Here is a 15,557-nt window from a genome sequence, read left to right on the forward strand (position 1 = left end):
GGGCTGGGCTGTGGAGCGATGTAATACCAGTCGGGAGTCTTCAGTTCCAGCAGGGGTGGACACAGCAACTGGACCCCTGCAGATGGCTGATGTGCAGGCACCAAATGGCAGGGCACGGTGGCAGCAGGCAGGCAGGCAGCAGCAGATGGCACGTGGGAGGCTGCTCGGGGCACTGGGGGGCAGTAACTCGGCCTTCTGGGCAGGAGCGTGGGCTTCCGTGTGTTTTCGCGTGGCCAGCTTGATACGGAGTGATTTGGCACGTGAAAATCCTGCACGTCAGCGTGAAATCCGAGGAAAGGCCCTTAGCGCGTAAGCGCGTCAGCACGCATACGCGATTCTATTGGACCAGAGTCCCTCAGCGCGTAAGCGCGTCTGTGACGTGACCCGCACGGGTGTTCCCCACTCAGGACGTGATGACGGGGCACACGTGGAGATACTGCACGTCAGAGTGTCATCGCGTGTAATTGGACAAAAGTGCGCGTACACGCGATTGGCCTATGTACGTGTATTTAATGGGTGCGCGGCCACTTACACACGCAAGTACGTCAGCGAACCTGTATCCCGTGGTGCGTGTGAATTTCCACACGCTATTGGACTGGGAACAGGATTCCAGGGCTGCGCGGGTCACACGCTGTATCCCGTGGTGCGTGTGAATTTCCACACGCTATTGGACTGGGAACAGGATTCCAGGGCTGCGCGGGTCACACGCTCGCCTAGAACACGCGCTAAGCATAAATTGCGGACTTTAACAATAACAAGCTCAGACGCCAGGATGAACATACCGTTCCTAGCAGCAGTGGCAGTGGGCTACCAAAGGAGGAGGAGGAGGATAGTCAGGGCCAGAATATTCACACCCAGAACCAGCCTTTTCGGGATGCCTGATGACCAGGTGTATGGGAGGTACAGGTTTCCACCACACATCATACTGGACCTGGTGACTGAGTGGGAGGATGACCTCACATCACCCACCCTGTGCTCCCAAGCACTCAGCCCCCTGGAGAAGGTCCTCAATGTACTGCACTTCTTAGCCACTGGATCATTTCAGCGGACAAGTGCCATAGTGGGTGGGGTGTCACAGGCCACCCAGTCACGCTGCCTACACCAGGTCTTGAACATCATGACTGCACGCCCATCAGTCCGCAGGCACATATACCTGCCCAGAACACCTGCAGAAAGGCATGCTGCCGCCCTGGATTTTTACGCAGTGGCACGATTCCCCAAAGTGCTAGGTGCCATCGACTGCACCCATGTGGCTCTACGTCCCCCCAGGGCATCTGAGCACATCTATAGGAACCGCAAGCACTGGCATTCCATCAACGTGCAGGTAGCATGTAATGCCAAGGGAATCATCACCTCAGTATATGCCAACTATCCCGGCTCCACCCACGACAGCTTCATTTACCGAATGTCCACCCTAAGCCGGGACCTAGAAGCTGGGCGGCATGGCGATACATGGCTGCTTGGTGAGTATGTATGCCACTGTACATGCATGCATGTTGGATACTGAGCAAGGTCACAACCTCACCAATGATACCAATCCCCACCTCCACAGTGGACAGTGCCTACCCTCTCAGCCCCCACATGATGACGCCAATTCGGAACCCCACCACGCCACCCCAGGTAAGATTTAACACAGCCCACATTACAACCAGGGGCATAGTGGAGCGCACATTCGGAGTGCTGAAGTCACGCTTTCGCTCCCTTGACCGTTCTGGCGGGCAGCTGTTATATGCTCCCCCAGTAGTGTGCAGGATCATAGTGGCAGCATGTGTCCTGCACAACGTTGCAACACGCCGGGGCCTGGCCGTGGACATGGTGGTGGCCCCACATCCCCAACCACATGCACAGCCGCTGCGCATGGGAGGGGAAAGGGCACGGGGGGAGGCAGCCCGTACACAGCTAGTGGCTAATTACTTCACATAGAAATCACACCCCTGTGGAGTGCACACTGCCCTGGCACATTCCATCTGACAATCAATGATGACTCAACCTGACACTGATCCTGAATGTGTGGAGAATGAACCGGGAATTCCATGTCAGCCTGAGATTGTTCACCTGGAAGTGTCACAATGTGTGCATCCCTACCCACACAGACACCACCAATGCAGTTTTGTGAAGTTACACATTGAAGCAGCTAAAATGAATACCCACTTGCAAAATGCAACAAGAGGACAGTGCCATGTCAGCCAACCCAACCCCAGCACTGCCACACGACACACCGTGCCATGTCATGCTAATTGCAGGTAAACAAAGTAATCCCCACAACATGACATCACTCTCACTATGTACAGTGGCACTATTAGAAACCTGCAACACCTGAAATGCTCACAGCAATGCCGGACCAACAACATACTTGAGCACGTAGTACCATTAACATGACATCAAAAATGTAACATATTAGTAGTCTCACCACCTGGAAATGCCTGCACTCCCACCACTACCAACTGTGCAGTGTTGGCGCCATGTAGAGTTGTAGGTGCACTGCTGCCAACATGGTCCCCATCGCCAGACTAGAGGTCCTTGTGTGGACTTGAGGAAGGGACCTGCAAATTGGGAGGTAGACACAGAAGAAGAGTTACACATCAATGCAACATGCAGTGTACAACACAACAGCAATATGCACTAGGAATGTATACACAGTATTGACTACAGACTGGCCACACAGCTCATGGGAGTCCAACGTCACTGTGTAATTCACTGTCACTTGGGCACACCCTTTGCAAGCCCATGGAAACGGGAAGCAGGAGGGGTGTGTGTGACTCAAACCCAAGCATCTGAACCAAATACATTACAAGCCTGCATGTGCCCAGCCACAATGCAGCGTATGCCCACAGGAACCACGGAAGCCAACAGATCGGAGCCAACAGATCAGAGCCAACAGATCGGAGCCAACAGATCGGAGCCAACAGATCGGAGCCAACAGATCGGAGCCAACAGATCGGAGCCAACAGATCGGAGCCAACAGATCGGAGCCAACAGATCGGAGCCAACAGATCCTCCCAAAAAAATTGGGAATAAAAGAAATCAAAATCAAAATAAAAATAAGAAACAATCAAAAATGGCCATTGATGGGCCCGGGGGGGTTGGGGAGGCCACCCAGGAGGTCCGAGGACAGGATGCACACCAGAACCCACCTGCGTGGATCCTGGGAAAATAAAACACCTCCATGGGCTCATGGCCCACACGGCTACCCTATTGTGGGAGTGTCACTGCTGTCGCTATTATCACCCTGTGCAGCTGCATCCGGAGGTGGTTGCACTATGGGAGGCAGCCCACGCAAGGCCCTAGTCTGCTCCTCCATGGCTGCAAGCATGCGGGTGTGGTAGGTCTGGTTCTGGAGGATGAGTGTGCGGAGGTCCCCATGCAACAACTCACGGGATGCCCGGACCTCCGCCCTCGTTGCCTGCATCTCAGCTGAGAGCGTACGGGTGAGACGCTCCAGCTGCTGTTCTGTCCTTTGGTGTGTCGAGGCCTCAAGCTCAACAAGAGTCGTCCTGAGGTGTAGGAGCTCCTGCCTCAGGGCTTCCCTGTGGCCCTGGGACTCAATGGAGATGGCCTCCTGCAGAGTCGCCAGTGCCGCCCGCCTGTCCCTGTTGGACCCCAACATGTCCTCCCTGTGTGACTGGCAGATGGAGTCAGTTGCCTGCTCTAGTCGCTCCATCAGCCTTTCTGGGGGGACAATGGAAGTGGCCACCCTATCCATGGCCTGAGCCATCATCTCGGATGATGCAGCCTGTTGGGTAGCCATACCGTAAATGGATTGCTCCCATGCGGTATTGCCAGGTGGCGTACGGCCACCACGTCGGCGGGCACCACACCTGTCTGGGGCAAGGCGAACTGCGCCTTGCTGTGCCGGCACTGCCTGAGGCTGCAGGACTGCATTCCCCCTCTGATCTGCTGGCCCAGGAACAGGATCAGATGTCGCGGAGTGTGACCCTGCATCCGTAACCACCGAAGGCGTAGCTGCCAACACTGACATCCCCATGGAGGGTACTGACCCTGGTGCAGGTGGGTGAGACAGAACAGAATCCCTCCCTGGAACACTCACCTGCGACGGCACGTAGGTCTCATCCGAATCAACACCTGAGTACAGCTCGGGGGAGGTGCAGCCAGAGACACCCCTTGAGAGCACGACCTGCAGCACTTGTGGGTTCTCCCCCACCACCACACCACGTCCCTCACTGGTGGTTGGTCGGCCCTGGGACACCTCCTGGGTCTGCACCATCTCCACAACCCCAGCAGTATCAGGTGCGTCTTCCCCTGCAAAGACATGAAAACAAAGTAATGGAAACAGGCATTAGCACCATGGCACACATTGAGGGCTGAGAAGCAAGAGAACCAGTACTTGATTGACATGTCCCACATGACTAAAACCCTCCCATGCATGCACCCACACTGCGTATGAAGTGCAGGCAAACGGCACACACTGATGACACCAAGATGGAAGATGAACAAATTTTCTGCATGCTGCCTGGCAGTGGCATCACACATTGGCCTGTGATTGGCAGGTGAAACACACATGCCATCACACAGATGGCATGTACCATTGCTATTGAGTGAAGATGGAGAGGAGGGCAGCACCTATTCATTCAGTCCAGTTCCCGCATGTAATAGCTTTTCTGATTCTAACAGGTCAGATTTTTCACCTGGAGCTGCCAGTCTGTAATGGTCAAATTGCACAGGGACATGTGTGTACAAATGATATCCAGGTAACAAAGTCACTCCCCTTTACCATACCCATGTCAGACATGTGACTAGTGGACAGCGACATGCCTAGTGAAAGTGGTGGAATGCAAACAAACTGACTGAATGAACAGTGAAAAATAAGCAAATCTGTTGTGTCAAGGTGACACTTCAAGGGCAACTGGCGTGCAGTTGTGCTAGATGTCTACTGTTGGCAGAAGGGATACTGCTATGGCCAAATGCAGCTGCGCAGGAAGTATTGCATGAAGCACATGGCTGACCCATACGACTGAGGCGCACACACTCTCTCCTGCCACCCAAACAGAAGCCCTCACACACACACCATGCACATGTATGACACACACATGCATGTGCACTCACCGGACAATGCCTCGTAATCAGCCAGATCTCCCACGCCTTGGATCTGTTCCTCCGTGACGTAGGTCCCAGCGACTGACTCATGTGGAGTGAGTTCCATGTCTACTACTGGAGACCCACCTCCAGTCACTAGAGTTGCGGCATGACTTGAGGCCAGCTTACTCTTTGCCCTGCGCTTTAGGTCATTCCAGCGCTTATAGCAATCATTGGCTGTGCGCCTCACGATTCCAAGGGCACTTACGATGTCCGCAACGGTCTGCCAGTGTGCCTGGCGTTGTGCAGGTGTGGTCTTGGATCCTGCAACAATGACCATCTCGTTGTCATGTCCGGACACATACTCGACAAGTGCATTCAGTTCGTCATCCGTGAAGCTGGGCTTCCTGGACGGGCCGGACTGTGTAGCCGTGTCTGGGGCATCAGCCTGTGCCGGACGAGCACTCTTCCTCTTCCGCTTGGAAGGTGGTGGTGATCCTGAGTGTCCTGCGCCGCTCTGGACACTAGGGGCAGGAGCCCTGGTGGACTCTGTATCAGGAGTGTGGGATTGCACACTCAGCATGGGAGTTGGTGCAGGCATTGGCTCTAGTGTGATGGTGTCAGGGGGAATGTCAGCAGCATGGACTAGGACCGACACTGTCCTGGCTGGGTGTGTGAGGGCTGGGGTGGATGGAGCCGCAGCTGCCCCTGCAGCCACTCCGCCCTGCCTCCTTGGTGCAGCAGATGACCTTGCTGCCCCAGATCCACGTGGCATGATGGCATCAACGTGCACCAGCGCACGTGTCGTAGCCCTGCTGACCTGGAAGTCAGCCATGGAGTCAGCCAGGTCTGGTGCCACAATGGGCTGGTCCAACAAGGGCTGAGCATGGATGGTGTCAGCCACTTCAGCCTCAACGGGAGGGGGGGAGGGGGGGAGGGGGGGGATGATGGGTGCCCTTGACTGGTCCTCCACACATGGGGGGACAGGCTCACCCTGCAAGTTACGACCACGTCCCCTACCGGATCCACCACGGCCACCACTTGTGGCTCTTCCACCTTTGCCACCCTTACGGAATCCTCGCCTCCCAGCCATGGCACTGATATTAATGTGCGTATGGGAGTGGCTGTAGACAATTGTCCTGGGCAATTGGGGGTCAAAGGGGTTGGGTACCAGATGGTAATTGTACCCTAGTGCTCTAGCACGGCTGATTGTAACCCCTGGGGAAAGATGACGGGTCACGCAACGCATAGGAGGCCCAAAAAAGGGAGATGACGTGCACGCAACCCCTCCTAGACCACGTGTGCAGAAAGAAAAACCTGCACTACGCTGTGGCACCCAGTAACACAAGAATGAACGTATGCGTGTCACACGCAGCCTAGAATGACCTCTGAAGGGGTAGGCAACACACGGGGCAAGCACAGAAGTTGGATACGTGCGTGACTCACCGTCTGCCAGGTAAAAGAGCGTGAAGAATGAGCGCGTTTGGCTGGCTAAACCCCCGCCAAAAGAAGATGTGTACGCTGTCTGAGAAGACAGGACAACAGTAGAAGGGGACACTGTTTGAGGGAACAGGCCCAGGTAAACCAGTAATAGAGAAAAAAGAGAAAAAGCTGTCAGAGGTAACAGGGAATACGAACTGGAAACGCCGTGAAGTAAATCGCGTGTGAAACGACAAGAAGTACAGATTTCACCCACTCGCTCTCCACGAAAAGCACGTACAAGGAAATGGTGTTCTACATGTACCTTATATACAGGCCCACACGTACAGCGTCACTTACGCGGCGTGTACGTTCACCAATCACACGCTTTGTCACTCCTGCGTGTAGATCCATTTTCACCAATCACACGCTTTGTCACTTCTACGTGTACATCCATTTTCACCAATCACACGCTTTGACACTGGGACGTGTCACGCAACAATTTCCTGCACGTGCAGGTGACTATAGGCGCGCATATGCTGTTGACGGGTTTACGCGCTAAGGGCCTTTGCTGAAGTGTGGGATTTCACTACCTATCAGGCTGTCCACGCGTTCACACACGAGAGACCACGCTCCTGGCCAGGAGGCGAAATTACTGCCCCCCCAGAGCCCTGAGCACGCTCCCACCTGCCATCTGCTGCTGCCTGACTGCCTGCTGGCCACGTGCCCCACAGTGCTGGTGGGTGGGGGTGGTGGGAGACATGAGTGGGGGCCTGGTGGAGGCTGCCCCTGCACTGCTGGGGGGGTGGGGGTGCAGGGGGACATGAGCAGGTGTGCAGGGTAGTCCCCTGTTTTGTAGGCTGCCTGCAGGGGCCGTGGAGGGTGTACAGGGAACACCTGTGAGGACCCACCCAGCCTAATCGCGTGTTAAACTTCCCGCGTACCCCTGTAATACACGTACCCTGGCTAATCGCGTGTATAACTTCCCGCGTACCCCTGTAATACACGTACCCTGGCCAATCGCGTGTTAAACTTCCCGCGTACCCCTGTAATACACGTACCCTGGCCAATCGCGTGTTAAACTTCCCGCGTACCCCTGTAATACACGTACCCTGGCTAATTGCGTGTTGAACTTCCTGCGTACCCCTGTAATACACTTACCCTGGCTAATCGCGTGTTAAACTTCCCGCGTACCCCTGTAATACACGTACCCTGGCTAATTGCGTGTTGAACTTCCCGCGTACCCCTGTAATACACTTACCCTGGCTAATCGCGTGTTAAACTTCCCGCGTACCCCTGTAATACACGTACCCTGGCCAATCGCGTGTTAAACTTCCCGCGTACCCATGTAATACACGTACCCTGGCTAATCGCGTGTATGACTTCACGTGTACCCCTGTAATACACTTACCCTGGCTAATCGCGTGTTAAACTTCCCGCGTACCCCTGTAATACACGTACCCTGGCTAATCGCGTGTATAACTTCCCGCGTAACCCTGTAATACACGTACCCTGGCCAATCGCGTGTTAAACTTCCCGCGTACCCCTGTAATACACGTACCCTGGCCAATCGCGTGTTAAACTTCCCGCGTACCCCTGTAATACACGTACCCTGGCTAATTGCGTGTTGAACTTCCCGCGTACCCCTGTAATACACTTACCCTGGCTAATCGCGTGTTAAACTTCCCGCGTACCCCTGTAATACACGTACCCTGGCCAATCGCGTGTTAAACTTCCCGCGTACCCATGTAATACACGTACCCTGGCTAATCGCGTGTATGACTTCACGTGTACCCCTGTAATACACTTACCCTGGCTAATCGCGTGTTAAACTTCCCGCGTACCCCTGTAATGCACGTACCCTGGCCAATCGCGTGTTAAACTTCCCGCGTACCCCTGTAATACACGTACCCTGGCTAATCGCGTGTATGACTTCACGTGTACCCCTGATATGCACGTTACCCGCTTTGCGTTCCTTGTTTGGCTGCCCTGTAAACTGGTCCAGAGTTAGCGCAGCCCTTTGCGATGATTTAGCGATTTTGCTGGCTTTTCCTTGCGCGAGGGCGTTCTTGGGGGCGTTACTGGCGCTGCTGCAGGGTCGCTGCGATACTCTGCGCCACGGCTGGTTTGGGAGCATGAAATCCATGAATACGCTGTGCGCGGAAATCGGTTTTATCGCACGTGCCTGGCGCAGTCAATCGCACGCGGACACTCTGCGCCAGCCGCTTGCGACACTTTTCTGCGAAATTCTATGAATTACCCTGTATATCTTTGGTTTTGAGCCTCTTTTGTAAAAATGTAAATGCAACTTTGAAATTATAATTTGCAGACAGCATATACAATTGATTCCTGTGGAATCGACCTGTTTTTAGCAGGTGTGAAATGGAGACATAGGAATCCATTTGTTTTGGGCCTGAATGAATATCTCATGCATAGGTTGAACAAAGTGCACTTTGAAGATGCAGCTCAGCAAACACATGTATTACTCTTTGTTCCTCTGATTTAGCTCTAAAATGATTAGAGCTTTGGAAACCAGGGGTGCTAATGACCTTTACCTGCCATTTCAGGGGCTGCAATGGACGATAATGGTCCATACCCCTCCTTATTTATTTATTTAGAACGCACCAATGCCCGTAGACATCAGGCTGAGTGGTTACAGTATTTGTTGAGGAAGATGAGGTGGAGGAAGACAGCTTACTACACACTGAGAAAGGAATAATGTTTCTGAGAGCATTGCGGTCATTGGATTTGTTGTGGCGATGCATGGAGGTGGTCACGTAGGAGTACTGTACAGGTAGTCTGCGGCTGAGTACAAAATTGCACTCAATGCATTTCACTTTGGTAGCTTTAGCCTTTGGTACACTCCCAACAGTAGCAAAGAACTGGCATACCCATGATTCGATCTTGGTGCTAGAAAGTAGGCACTTCCTCTACCTCATCTTCTTGGTCCTCTTCATTGTCTTTGAAAGTACTGTGCTATTTTTGTTGTGAAGGTTCTCCAGCTGGTTGTGGTGGTGGCTCTTGGGGAGGAGGGATGGCAATAACTGATGCCATTTTTAAGATAAATAGCAGTTTTGATATATTTCTTCCAAGTATGGACTGTGTACTAGATTGATAATGAGTACGAAAAGGTGTAGGGGGTGTGCTGGGGAAATTTTGAAGTTGAAAGTTCCTAGATCAGTAGAAAATGCAGTTCCGAACTGTCCACGAAAGACAGATATTATCGTGCAATGCGAATGGGTTCTTGGACACGTCATCATGCCGCGCGGCAGCGTATGGTCCTGTGGCACTGTCTGGAAGGTCTGCAATGAAGTCAGATGTTCGTAGATGTCTACGGATGCAAAACTAGTTGAAATAGTTGCAAAAAGTGTATAGAACTGTTAAAAATTATTCTAGAAGGTCGGAAATGGCAGAGTTTTAAGGTGACACTTTGTAAATTAGACACAAATATTGTTACATTTGGTAAGTATGATAATAGTAAGTTGTAGGAAAATAGCATGACTGGTAAAATCCCATGAAAATCACTGAAAAATCTTGTTTAATGGAACATTATGGTTAAGTTGCACTAATAAAAACCTATGCAATTCAATGAAAAAACGTTGTTAATGGGATGTTATGGTTAAGTTGCATTAATAAAAACCTATGAAATTCAATGAAAAATCTTTGTTAAGGGAACATTATGGTTAAGTTGCACTAATAAAAACCTATGAAATTCACTGAAAAAACATTGTTAAAGGGATGTTATGGTTAAATTGGACTAATAAATGCAATTAAATTCTAAGGAAAGTAGTGTAAGAACATGTGAGAACAGCAATATCTATAAATGTAATACCTTTTTAAAGTTAAGTTTTTTCAGTAAATAAACCCACCTGGCCTAGATATGGCAGTGAACAAAAAAGAAGGGGTTAGTCATGTGATGTCATCAGTGATGTCATCAATGATATTTGTGATTTTATCTTTGATGTCCTGGGTGTTAGTCTTAGCAGTGCACGGTGGTGGTGTGAGGTATGGTTGCTTAGCTTACCATAACTTGTGAATTTCAGGGGGTTTTCGATTCTACTTGTAACCATAACGTCCTTTTAACAACATTTTTTTACTGAATTTCATAGGTTATTATTAGTGCAACTTAATCATAATGTCCCTTTAACAAAGTTTTTTCATTGAATTTCATAGATTTTTATTAGTCCATCTTAACCATAATGTCCCTTTAACAAAGTTTTTTCAGTGAATATATACAAATATATCTATTCCCGGCTTAACATACGCCTTTCTAGTAGATCTTAATGGTCAATATCGGTTGGTAAGTCATAGAGTCAGCTTTGCCCCCCTTTTTAAATATCAGAATTACCTCTGATCGCTTCCAGGAAAGGGGGCCGACGTCCCAGTGACTTATTAATAGCTATTGAAAAGGCTAAACATTCACAGGCCGATTCATGGAATAATTAGCGCGGCGCAAGTGGCCAAAAACGTGCGAATCGCTGTGGAATAGCGAAAATCGTAGTGCAAGTGCGAAAATCGCACGAAAAGCAGCGCACATCGATTCATGGAAGGCCGTGCGCGAGAAAACCATCGGATGTGCGATAATAAAGTGCGCGGCACACATTAGCGCACATGCCATCTAACTGCGTGCGCCAGGTCACAGCGAAAATCGCACAGGCCACAGCGAAAATCGCACATAGCGCGGCACACGCAACAAAAGTAGGCGGAACACGGGGCGTAACACTCGGAATGGGGAACAACTTGCCAAAATGTGGGCGTCACGGGGGAAGTACAGGGTACAAGTGCGCGGAACGCCCACACGCTCGCCTACAACACGTATTCATGGAATAGAATAGGGCAAAAAAGCGCACGCTCAAACCAGCGCACAGGCACAAACACGACCGCCACAAGAAAGCAGGCGGTAGCGTCTCTGCGCCTGTAAGAAATGTGCGCCAAAAGGTGCGGGCAAAAATAGCACCTATATACTGCCATGATGAATGTCCCATACTGTGGCCCTCCAGGACAAATGACGTGCAAAGGGGTACCCACAAACACGGACACCCGCTGACAAAAAATACGTGTGCGTGTATACCGGGGTGCGCGGGAAGCCTCACACGCAAATTGGCAGGGCATGTGAATTCCAGGGGTTTGTGGGAAGTTCCACACGCGATTTGTCAGGGTACATGGATTACAGGGGTGCGCGGGAAGTTCCACACGTGATTTGGCCGTGTACGTGGATTCCAGGGGTGCGCGGGAAGTTCACACGCGATTTGGCCGGGTACGTGGATTACAGGGGTGCGCGGGAAGTTCCACACGCAATTTATCAGGGTACGTGGATTTCAGTGGTGCGCGGGAAGTTCCACACGCGATTTGGCCATGTACGTGGATTTCAGGGGTGCGCGGGAAGTACCACGCGCGATTTGGCCGGGTACGTGGATTTCAGGGGTGCGCGGGAACTTCCACACGCGATTTGTCAGGGTACGTGGATTTCAGGGGTGCGCGGGAAGTTCCACACGCGATTTGGCCGTGTACGTGGATTTCAGGGGTGCGCGGGAAGTCCCACACGCGATTTGGCCGGGTACGTGGATATCAGGGGTGCGTGGGAAGTTCCACACGCGATTTGGCCGTGTACGTGGATTTCAGGGGTGCGCCGGAAGTACCCCACGCGATTTGGCCGGGTACGTGGATTTCAGGGGTGCGCGGGAAGTTCCACACGCGATTTGTCAGGGTACGTGGATTTCAGGGGTGCGCGGGAAGTTCCACACGCGATTTGGCCGTGCACGTGGATTTCACGGGTGCGCGGGAAGTCCCACACGCGATTTGGCCGGGTACGTGGATTTCAGGGGTGCGCGGGAAGTTCCACACGCGATTTGTCAGGGTACGTGGATTTCAGTTGTGCGCGGGAAATTCTACACGCAATTTGGCTGTGTGCTCCCAGGTATTCCCTGTACACTCTCCACGGCCCCTGCAGGCAGCACACACCACAGGGGACTACCCTGCACACCTGCTCATGTCACCCAGCACCCCCACCCCCCAGTATCCAGGGGCACCCTCCACCAGGCACCCACTCATGTCTCCCAACACCCCCACCCCCCAGCCACCATGGGCAGCCCCCACCAGGCCCCCACTCATGTCTCCCACCCACCCCCACCCCCCAGCCACCATGGGCAGCCCCCACCAGGCCCCCACTCATGTCTCCCACCCACCCCCACCCCCCAGCCACCATGGGCAGCCCCCACCAGGCCCCCACTCATGTCTCCCACCACCCCCACCCCCCAGCAGTGCAGGGGCACCCTCCACCAGGCCCCCACTCATGTCTCCCACCCACCCCCACCCCCCAGCCACCATGGGCAGCCTCCACCAGGCCCCCACTCATGTCTCCCACCACCCCCACCCCCCAGCAGTGCAGGGGCACCCTCCACCAGGCCCCCACTCATGTCCCCTATCACCCCCACCCCCCAGCAGTGCAGGGGCACCCTCCACCAGGCCCCCACTCATGGCCCCTATCACCCCCACCCCCCCGGCCACCAGGGGCAGCCTCTACCAGGCCCCCACCCATGTCTCCCACCACCCCCACCCCCCAGCCACCATGGGCAGCCCCCACCAGGCCCCCACTCATGTCCCCTATCACCCCCACCCCCCAGCCACCAGGGGCAGCCCCCACCAGGCACCCACTCATGTCTACCATCACCCCCACCCCCCAGCCACCAGGGGCAGCCCCCACCAGGCCCCCACTCATGTCTCCCACCCACCCCCACCCCCCAGCCACCATGGGCAGCCCCCACCAGGCCCCCACTCATGTCTCCCATCCACCCCCACCCCCCAGCCACCATGGGCACCCTCCACCAGGCCCCCACTCATGTCTCCCACCACCCCCACCCCCCAGCAGTGCAGGGGCAGCCTCCACCAGGCCCCCACTCATGTCTCCCACCACCCCCACCCCCCAGCCACCAGGGGCACCCTCCACCAGGCCCCCAATCATGTCTCCCACCACCCCCACCCCCCAGCCTCCAGGGGCACCCTCCACCAGGCCACCACTCATGTCTCCCACCACCCCCACCCCCCAGCAGTGCAGGGGCAGCCTCCACCAGGCCCCCTCTCATGTCCCCTATCACCCCCACCCCCCAGCATTGCAGGGGCACCCTCCACCAGGCCCCCACTCATGTCTCCCACCACCCCCACCCCCCAGCAGTGCAGGGGCACCCTCCACCAGGTCCCCACTCATGTCTACCACCACCCCTACCCCCCAGCAGTGCAGGGGCACCCTCCACCAGGCCCCCACTCATGTCTCCCACCCACCCCCACCCCCCAGCCACCATGGGCAGCCTCCACCAGGCCCCCACTCATGTCTCCACCATCCTCACCCCCCAGCAGTGCAGGGGCACCCTCCACCAGGCCCCCACTCATGTCCCCTATCACCCCCACCCCCCAGCAGTGCAGGGGCACCCTCCACCAGGCCCCCACTCATGGCCCCGATCACCCCCACCCCCCCGCCACCAGGGGCAGCCTCCACCAGGCCCCCACCCATGTCTCCCACCACCCCCACCCTCCAGCCACCATGGGCAGCCCCCACCAGGCCCCCACTCATGTCCCCTATCACCCCCACCCCCCAGCCACCAGGGGCAGCCTCCACCAGGCACCCACTCATGTCTACCACCACCCCCACCCCCCAGCCACCAGGGGCAGCCCCCACCAGGCCCCCACTCATGTCTCCCACCCACCCCCACCCCCCAGCCACCATGGGTAGCCCCCACCAGGCCCCCACTCATGTCTCCCACCCACCCCCACCCCCCTAGCCACCATGGGCACCCTCCACCAGGCCCCCACTCATGTCTCCCACCACCCCCACCCCACAGCAGTGCAGGGGCAGCCTCCACCAGGCCCCCACTCATGTCTCCCACCACCCCCACCCCCCAGCCACCAGGGGCACCCTCCACCAGGCCCCCACTCATGTCTCCCACCACCCCCACCCCCCAGGAGTGCAGGGGCAGCCTCCACCAGGCCCCCACTCATGTCTCCCACCACCCCACCCACCAGCAGTGCAGGGGCAGTCTCCACCAGGCCCCCACTCATGTATCCCACCACCCCCACCCCCCAGCCACCAGGGGCACCCTCCACCAGGCCACCACTCATGTCTCCCACCACCCCCACCCCCCAGGAGTGCAGGGGCAGCCTCCACCAGGCCCCCACTCATGTCTCCCACCACCCCACCCCCCAGCAGTGCAGGGGCAGCCTCCACCAGGCCCCCACTCATGTATCCCACCACCCCCACCCCCCAGCCACCAGGGGCACCCTCCACCAGGCCACCACTCATGTCTCCCACCACCCCCACCCCCCAGCAGTGCAGGGGCAGCCTCCACCAGGCCCCCTCTCATGTCCCGTATCACCCCCACCCCCCCAGCAGTGCAGGGGCACCCTCCACCAGGCCCCCACTCATGTCTCCCACCACCCCACCCCCCAGCAGTGCAGGGGCACCCTCCACCAGGCCCCCACTCATGTCTCCCACCACCCCCACCCCCCAGCAGTGCAGGGGCACCCTCCACCAGGCCCCCACTCATGTGTCCCACCCACCCCCACCCCCCAGCCACCATGGGCAGCCTCCACCAGGCCCCCACTCATGTCTCCCACCACCCTCACCCCCCAGCAGTGCAGGGGCACCCTCCACCAGGCCCCCACTCATGTCCCCTATCACCCCCACCCCCCAGCAGTGCAGGGGCACCCTCCACCAGGCCCCCACTCATGGCCCCTATCACCCCCACCCCCCGCCACCAAGGGCAGCCTCCACCAGGCCCCCACCCATGTCTCCCACCACCCCCACCCCCCAGCCACCATGGGCAGCCCCCACCAGGCCCCCACTCATGTCCCCTATCACCCCCACCGCCCAGCCACCAGGGGCAGCCTCCACCAGGCACCCACTCATGTCTACCACCACCCCCACCCCCCAGCCACCAGGGCTAGCCCCCACCAGGCCCCCACTCATGTCTCCCACCCACCCCCACCCCCCAGCCACCATGGGCAGCCCCCACCTGGTCCCCACTCATGTCTCCCACCCACCCCCACCCCCCAGCCACCATGGGCACCCTCCACCAGGCCCCCACTCATGTCTCCCACCACCCCACCCCCGA

The sequence above is a fragment of the Ambystoma mexicanum genome, chromosome 5q (genome assembly GCF_040938575.1).
Source record: "Ambystoma mexicanum isolate Mex_15411 chromosome 5q, UKY_AmexF1_1, whole genome shotgun sequence".
NCBI classification, from domain to species: Eukaryota; Metazoa; Chordata; class Amphibia; order Caudata; family Ambystomatidae; genus Ambystoma; species Ambystoma mexicanum.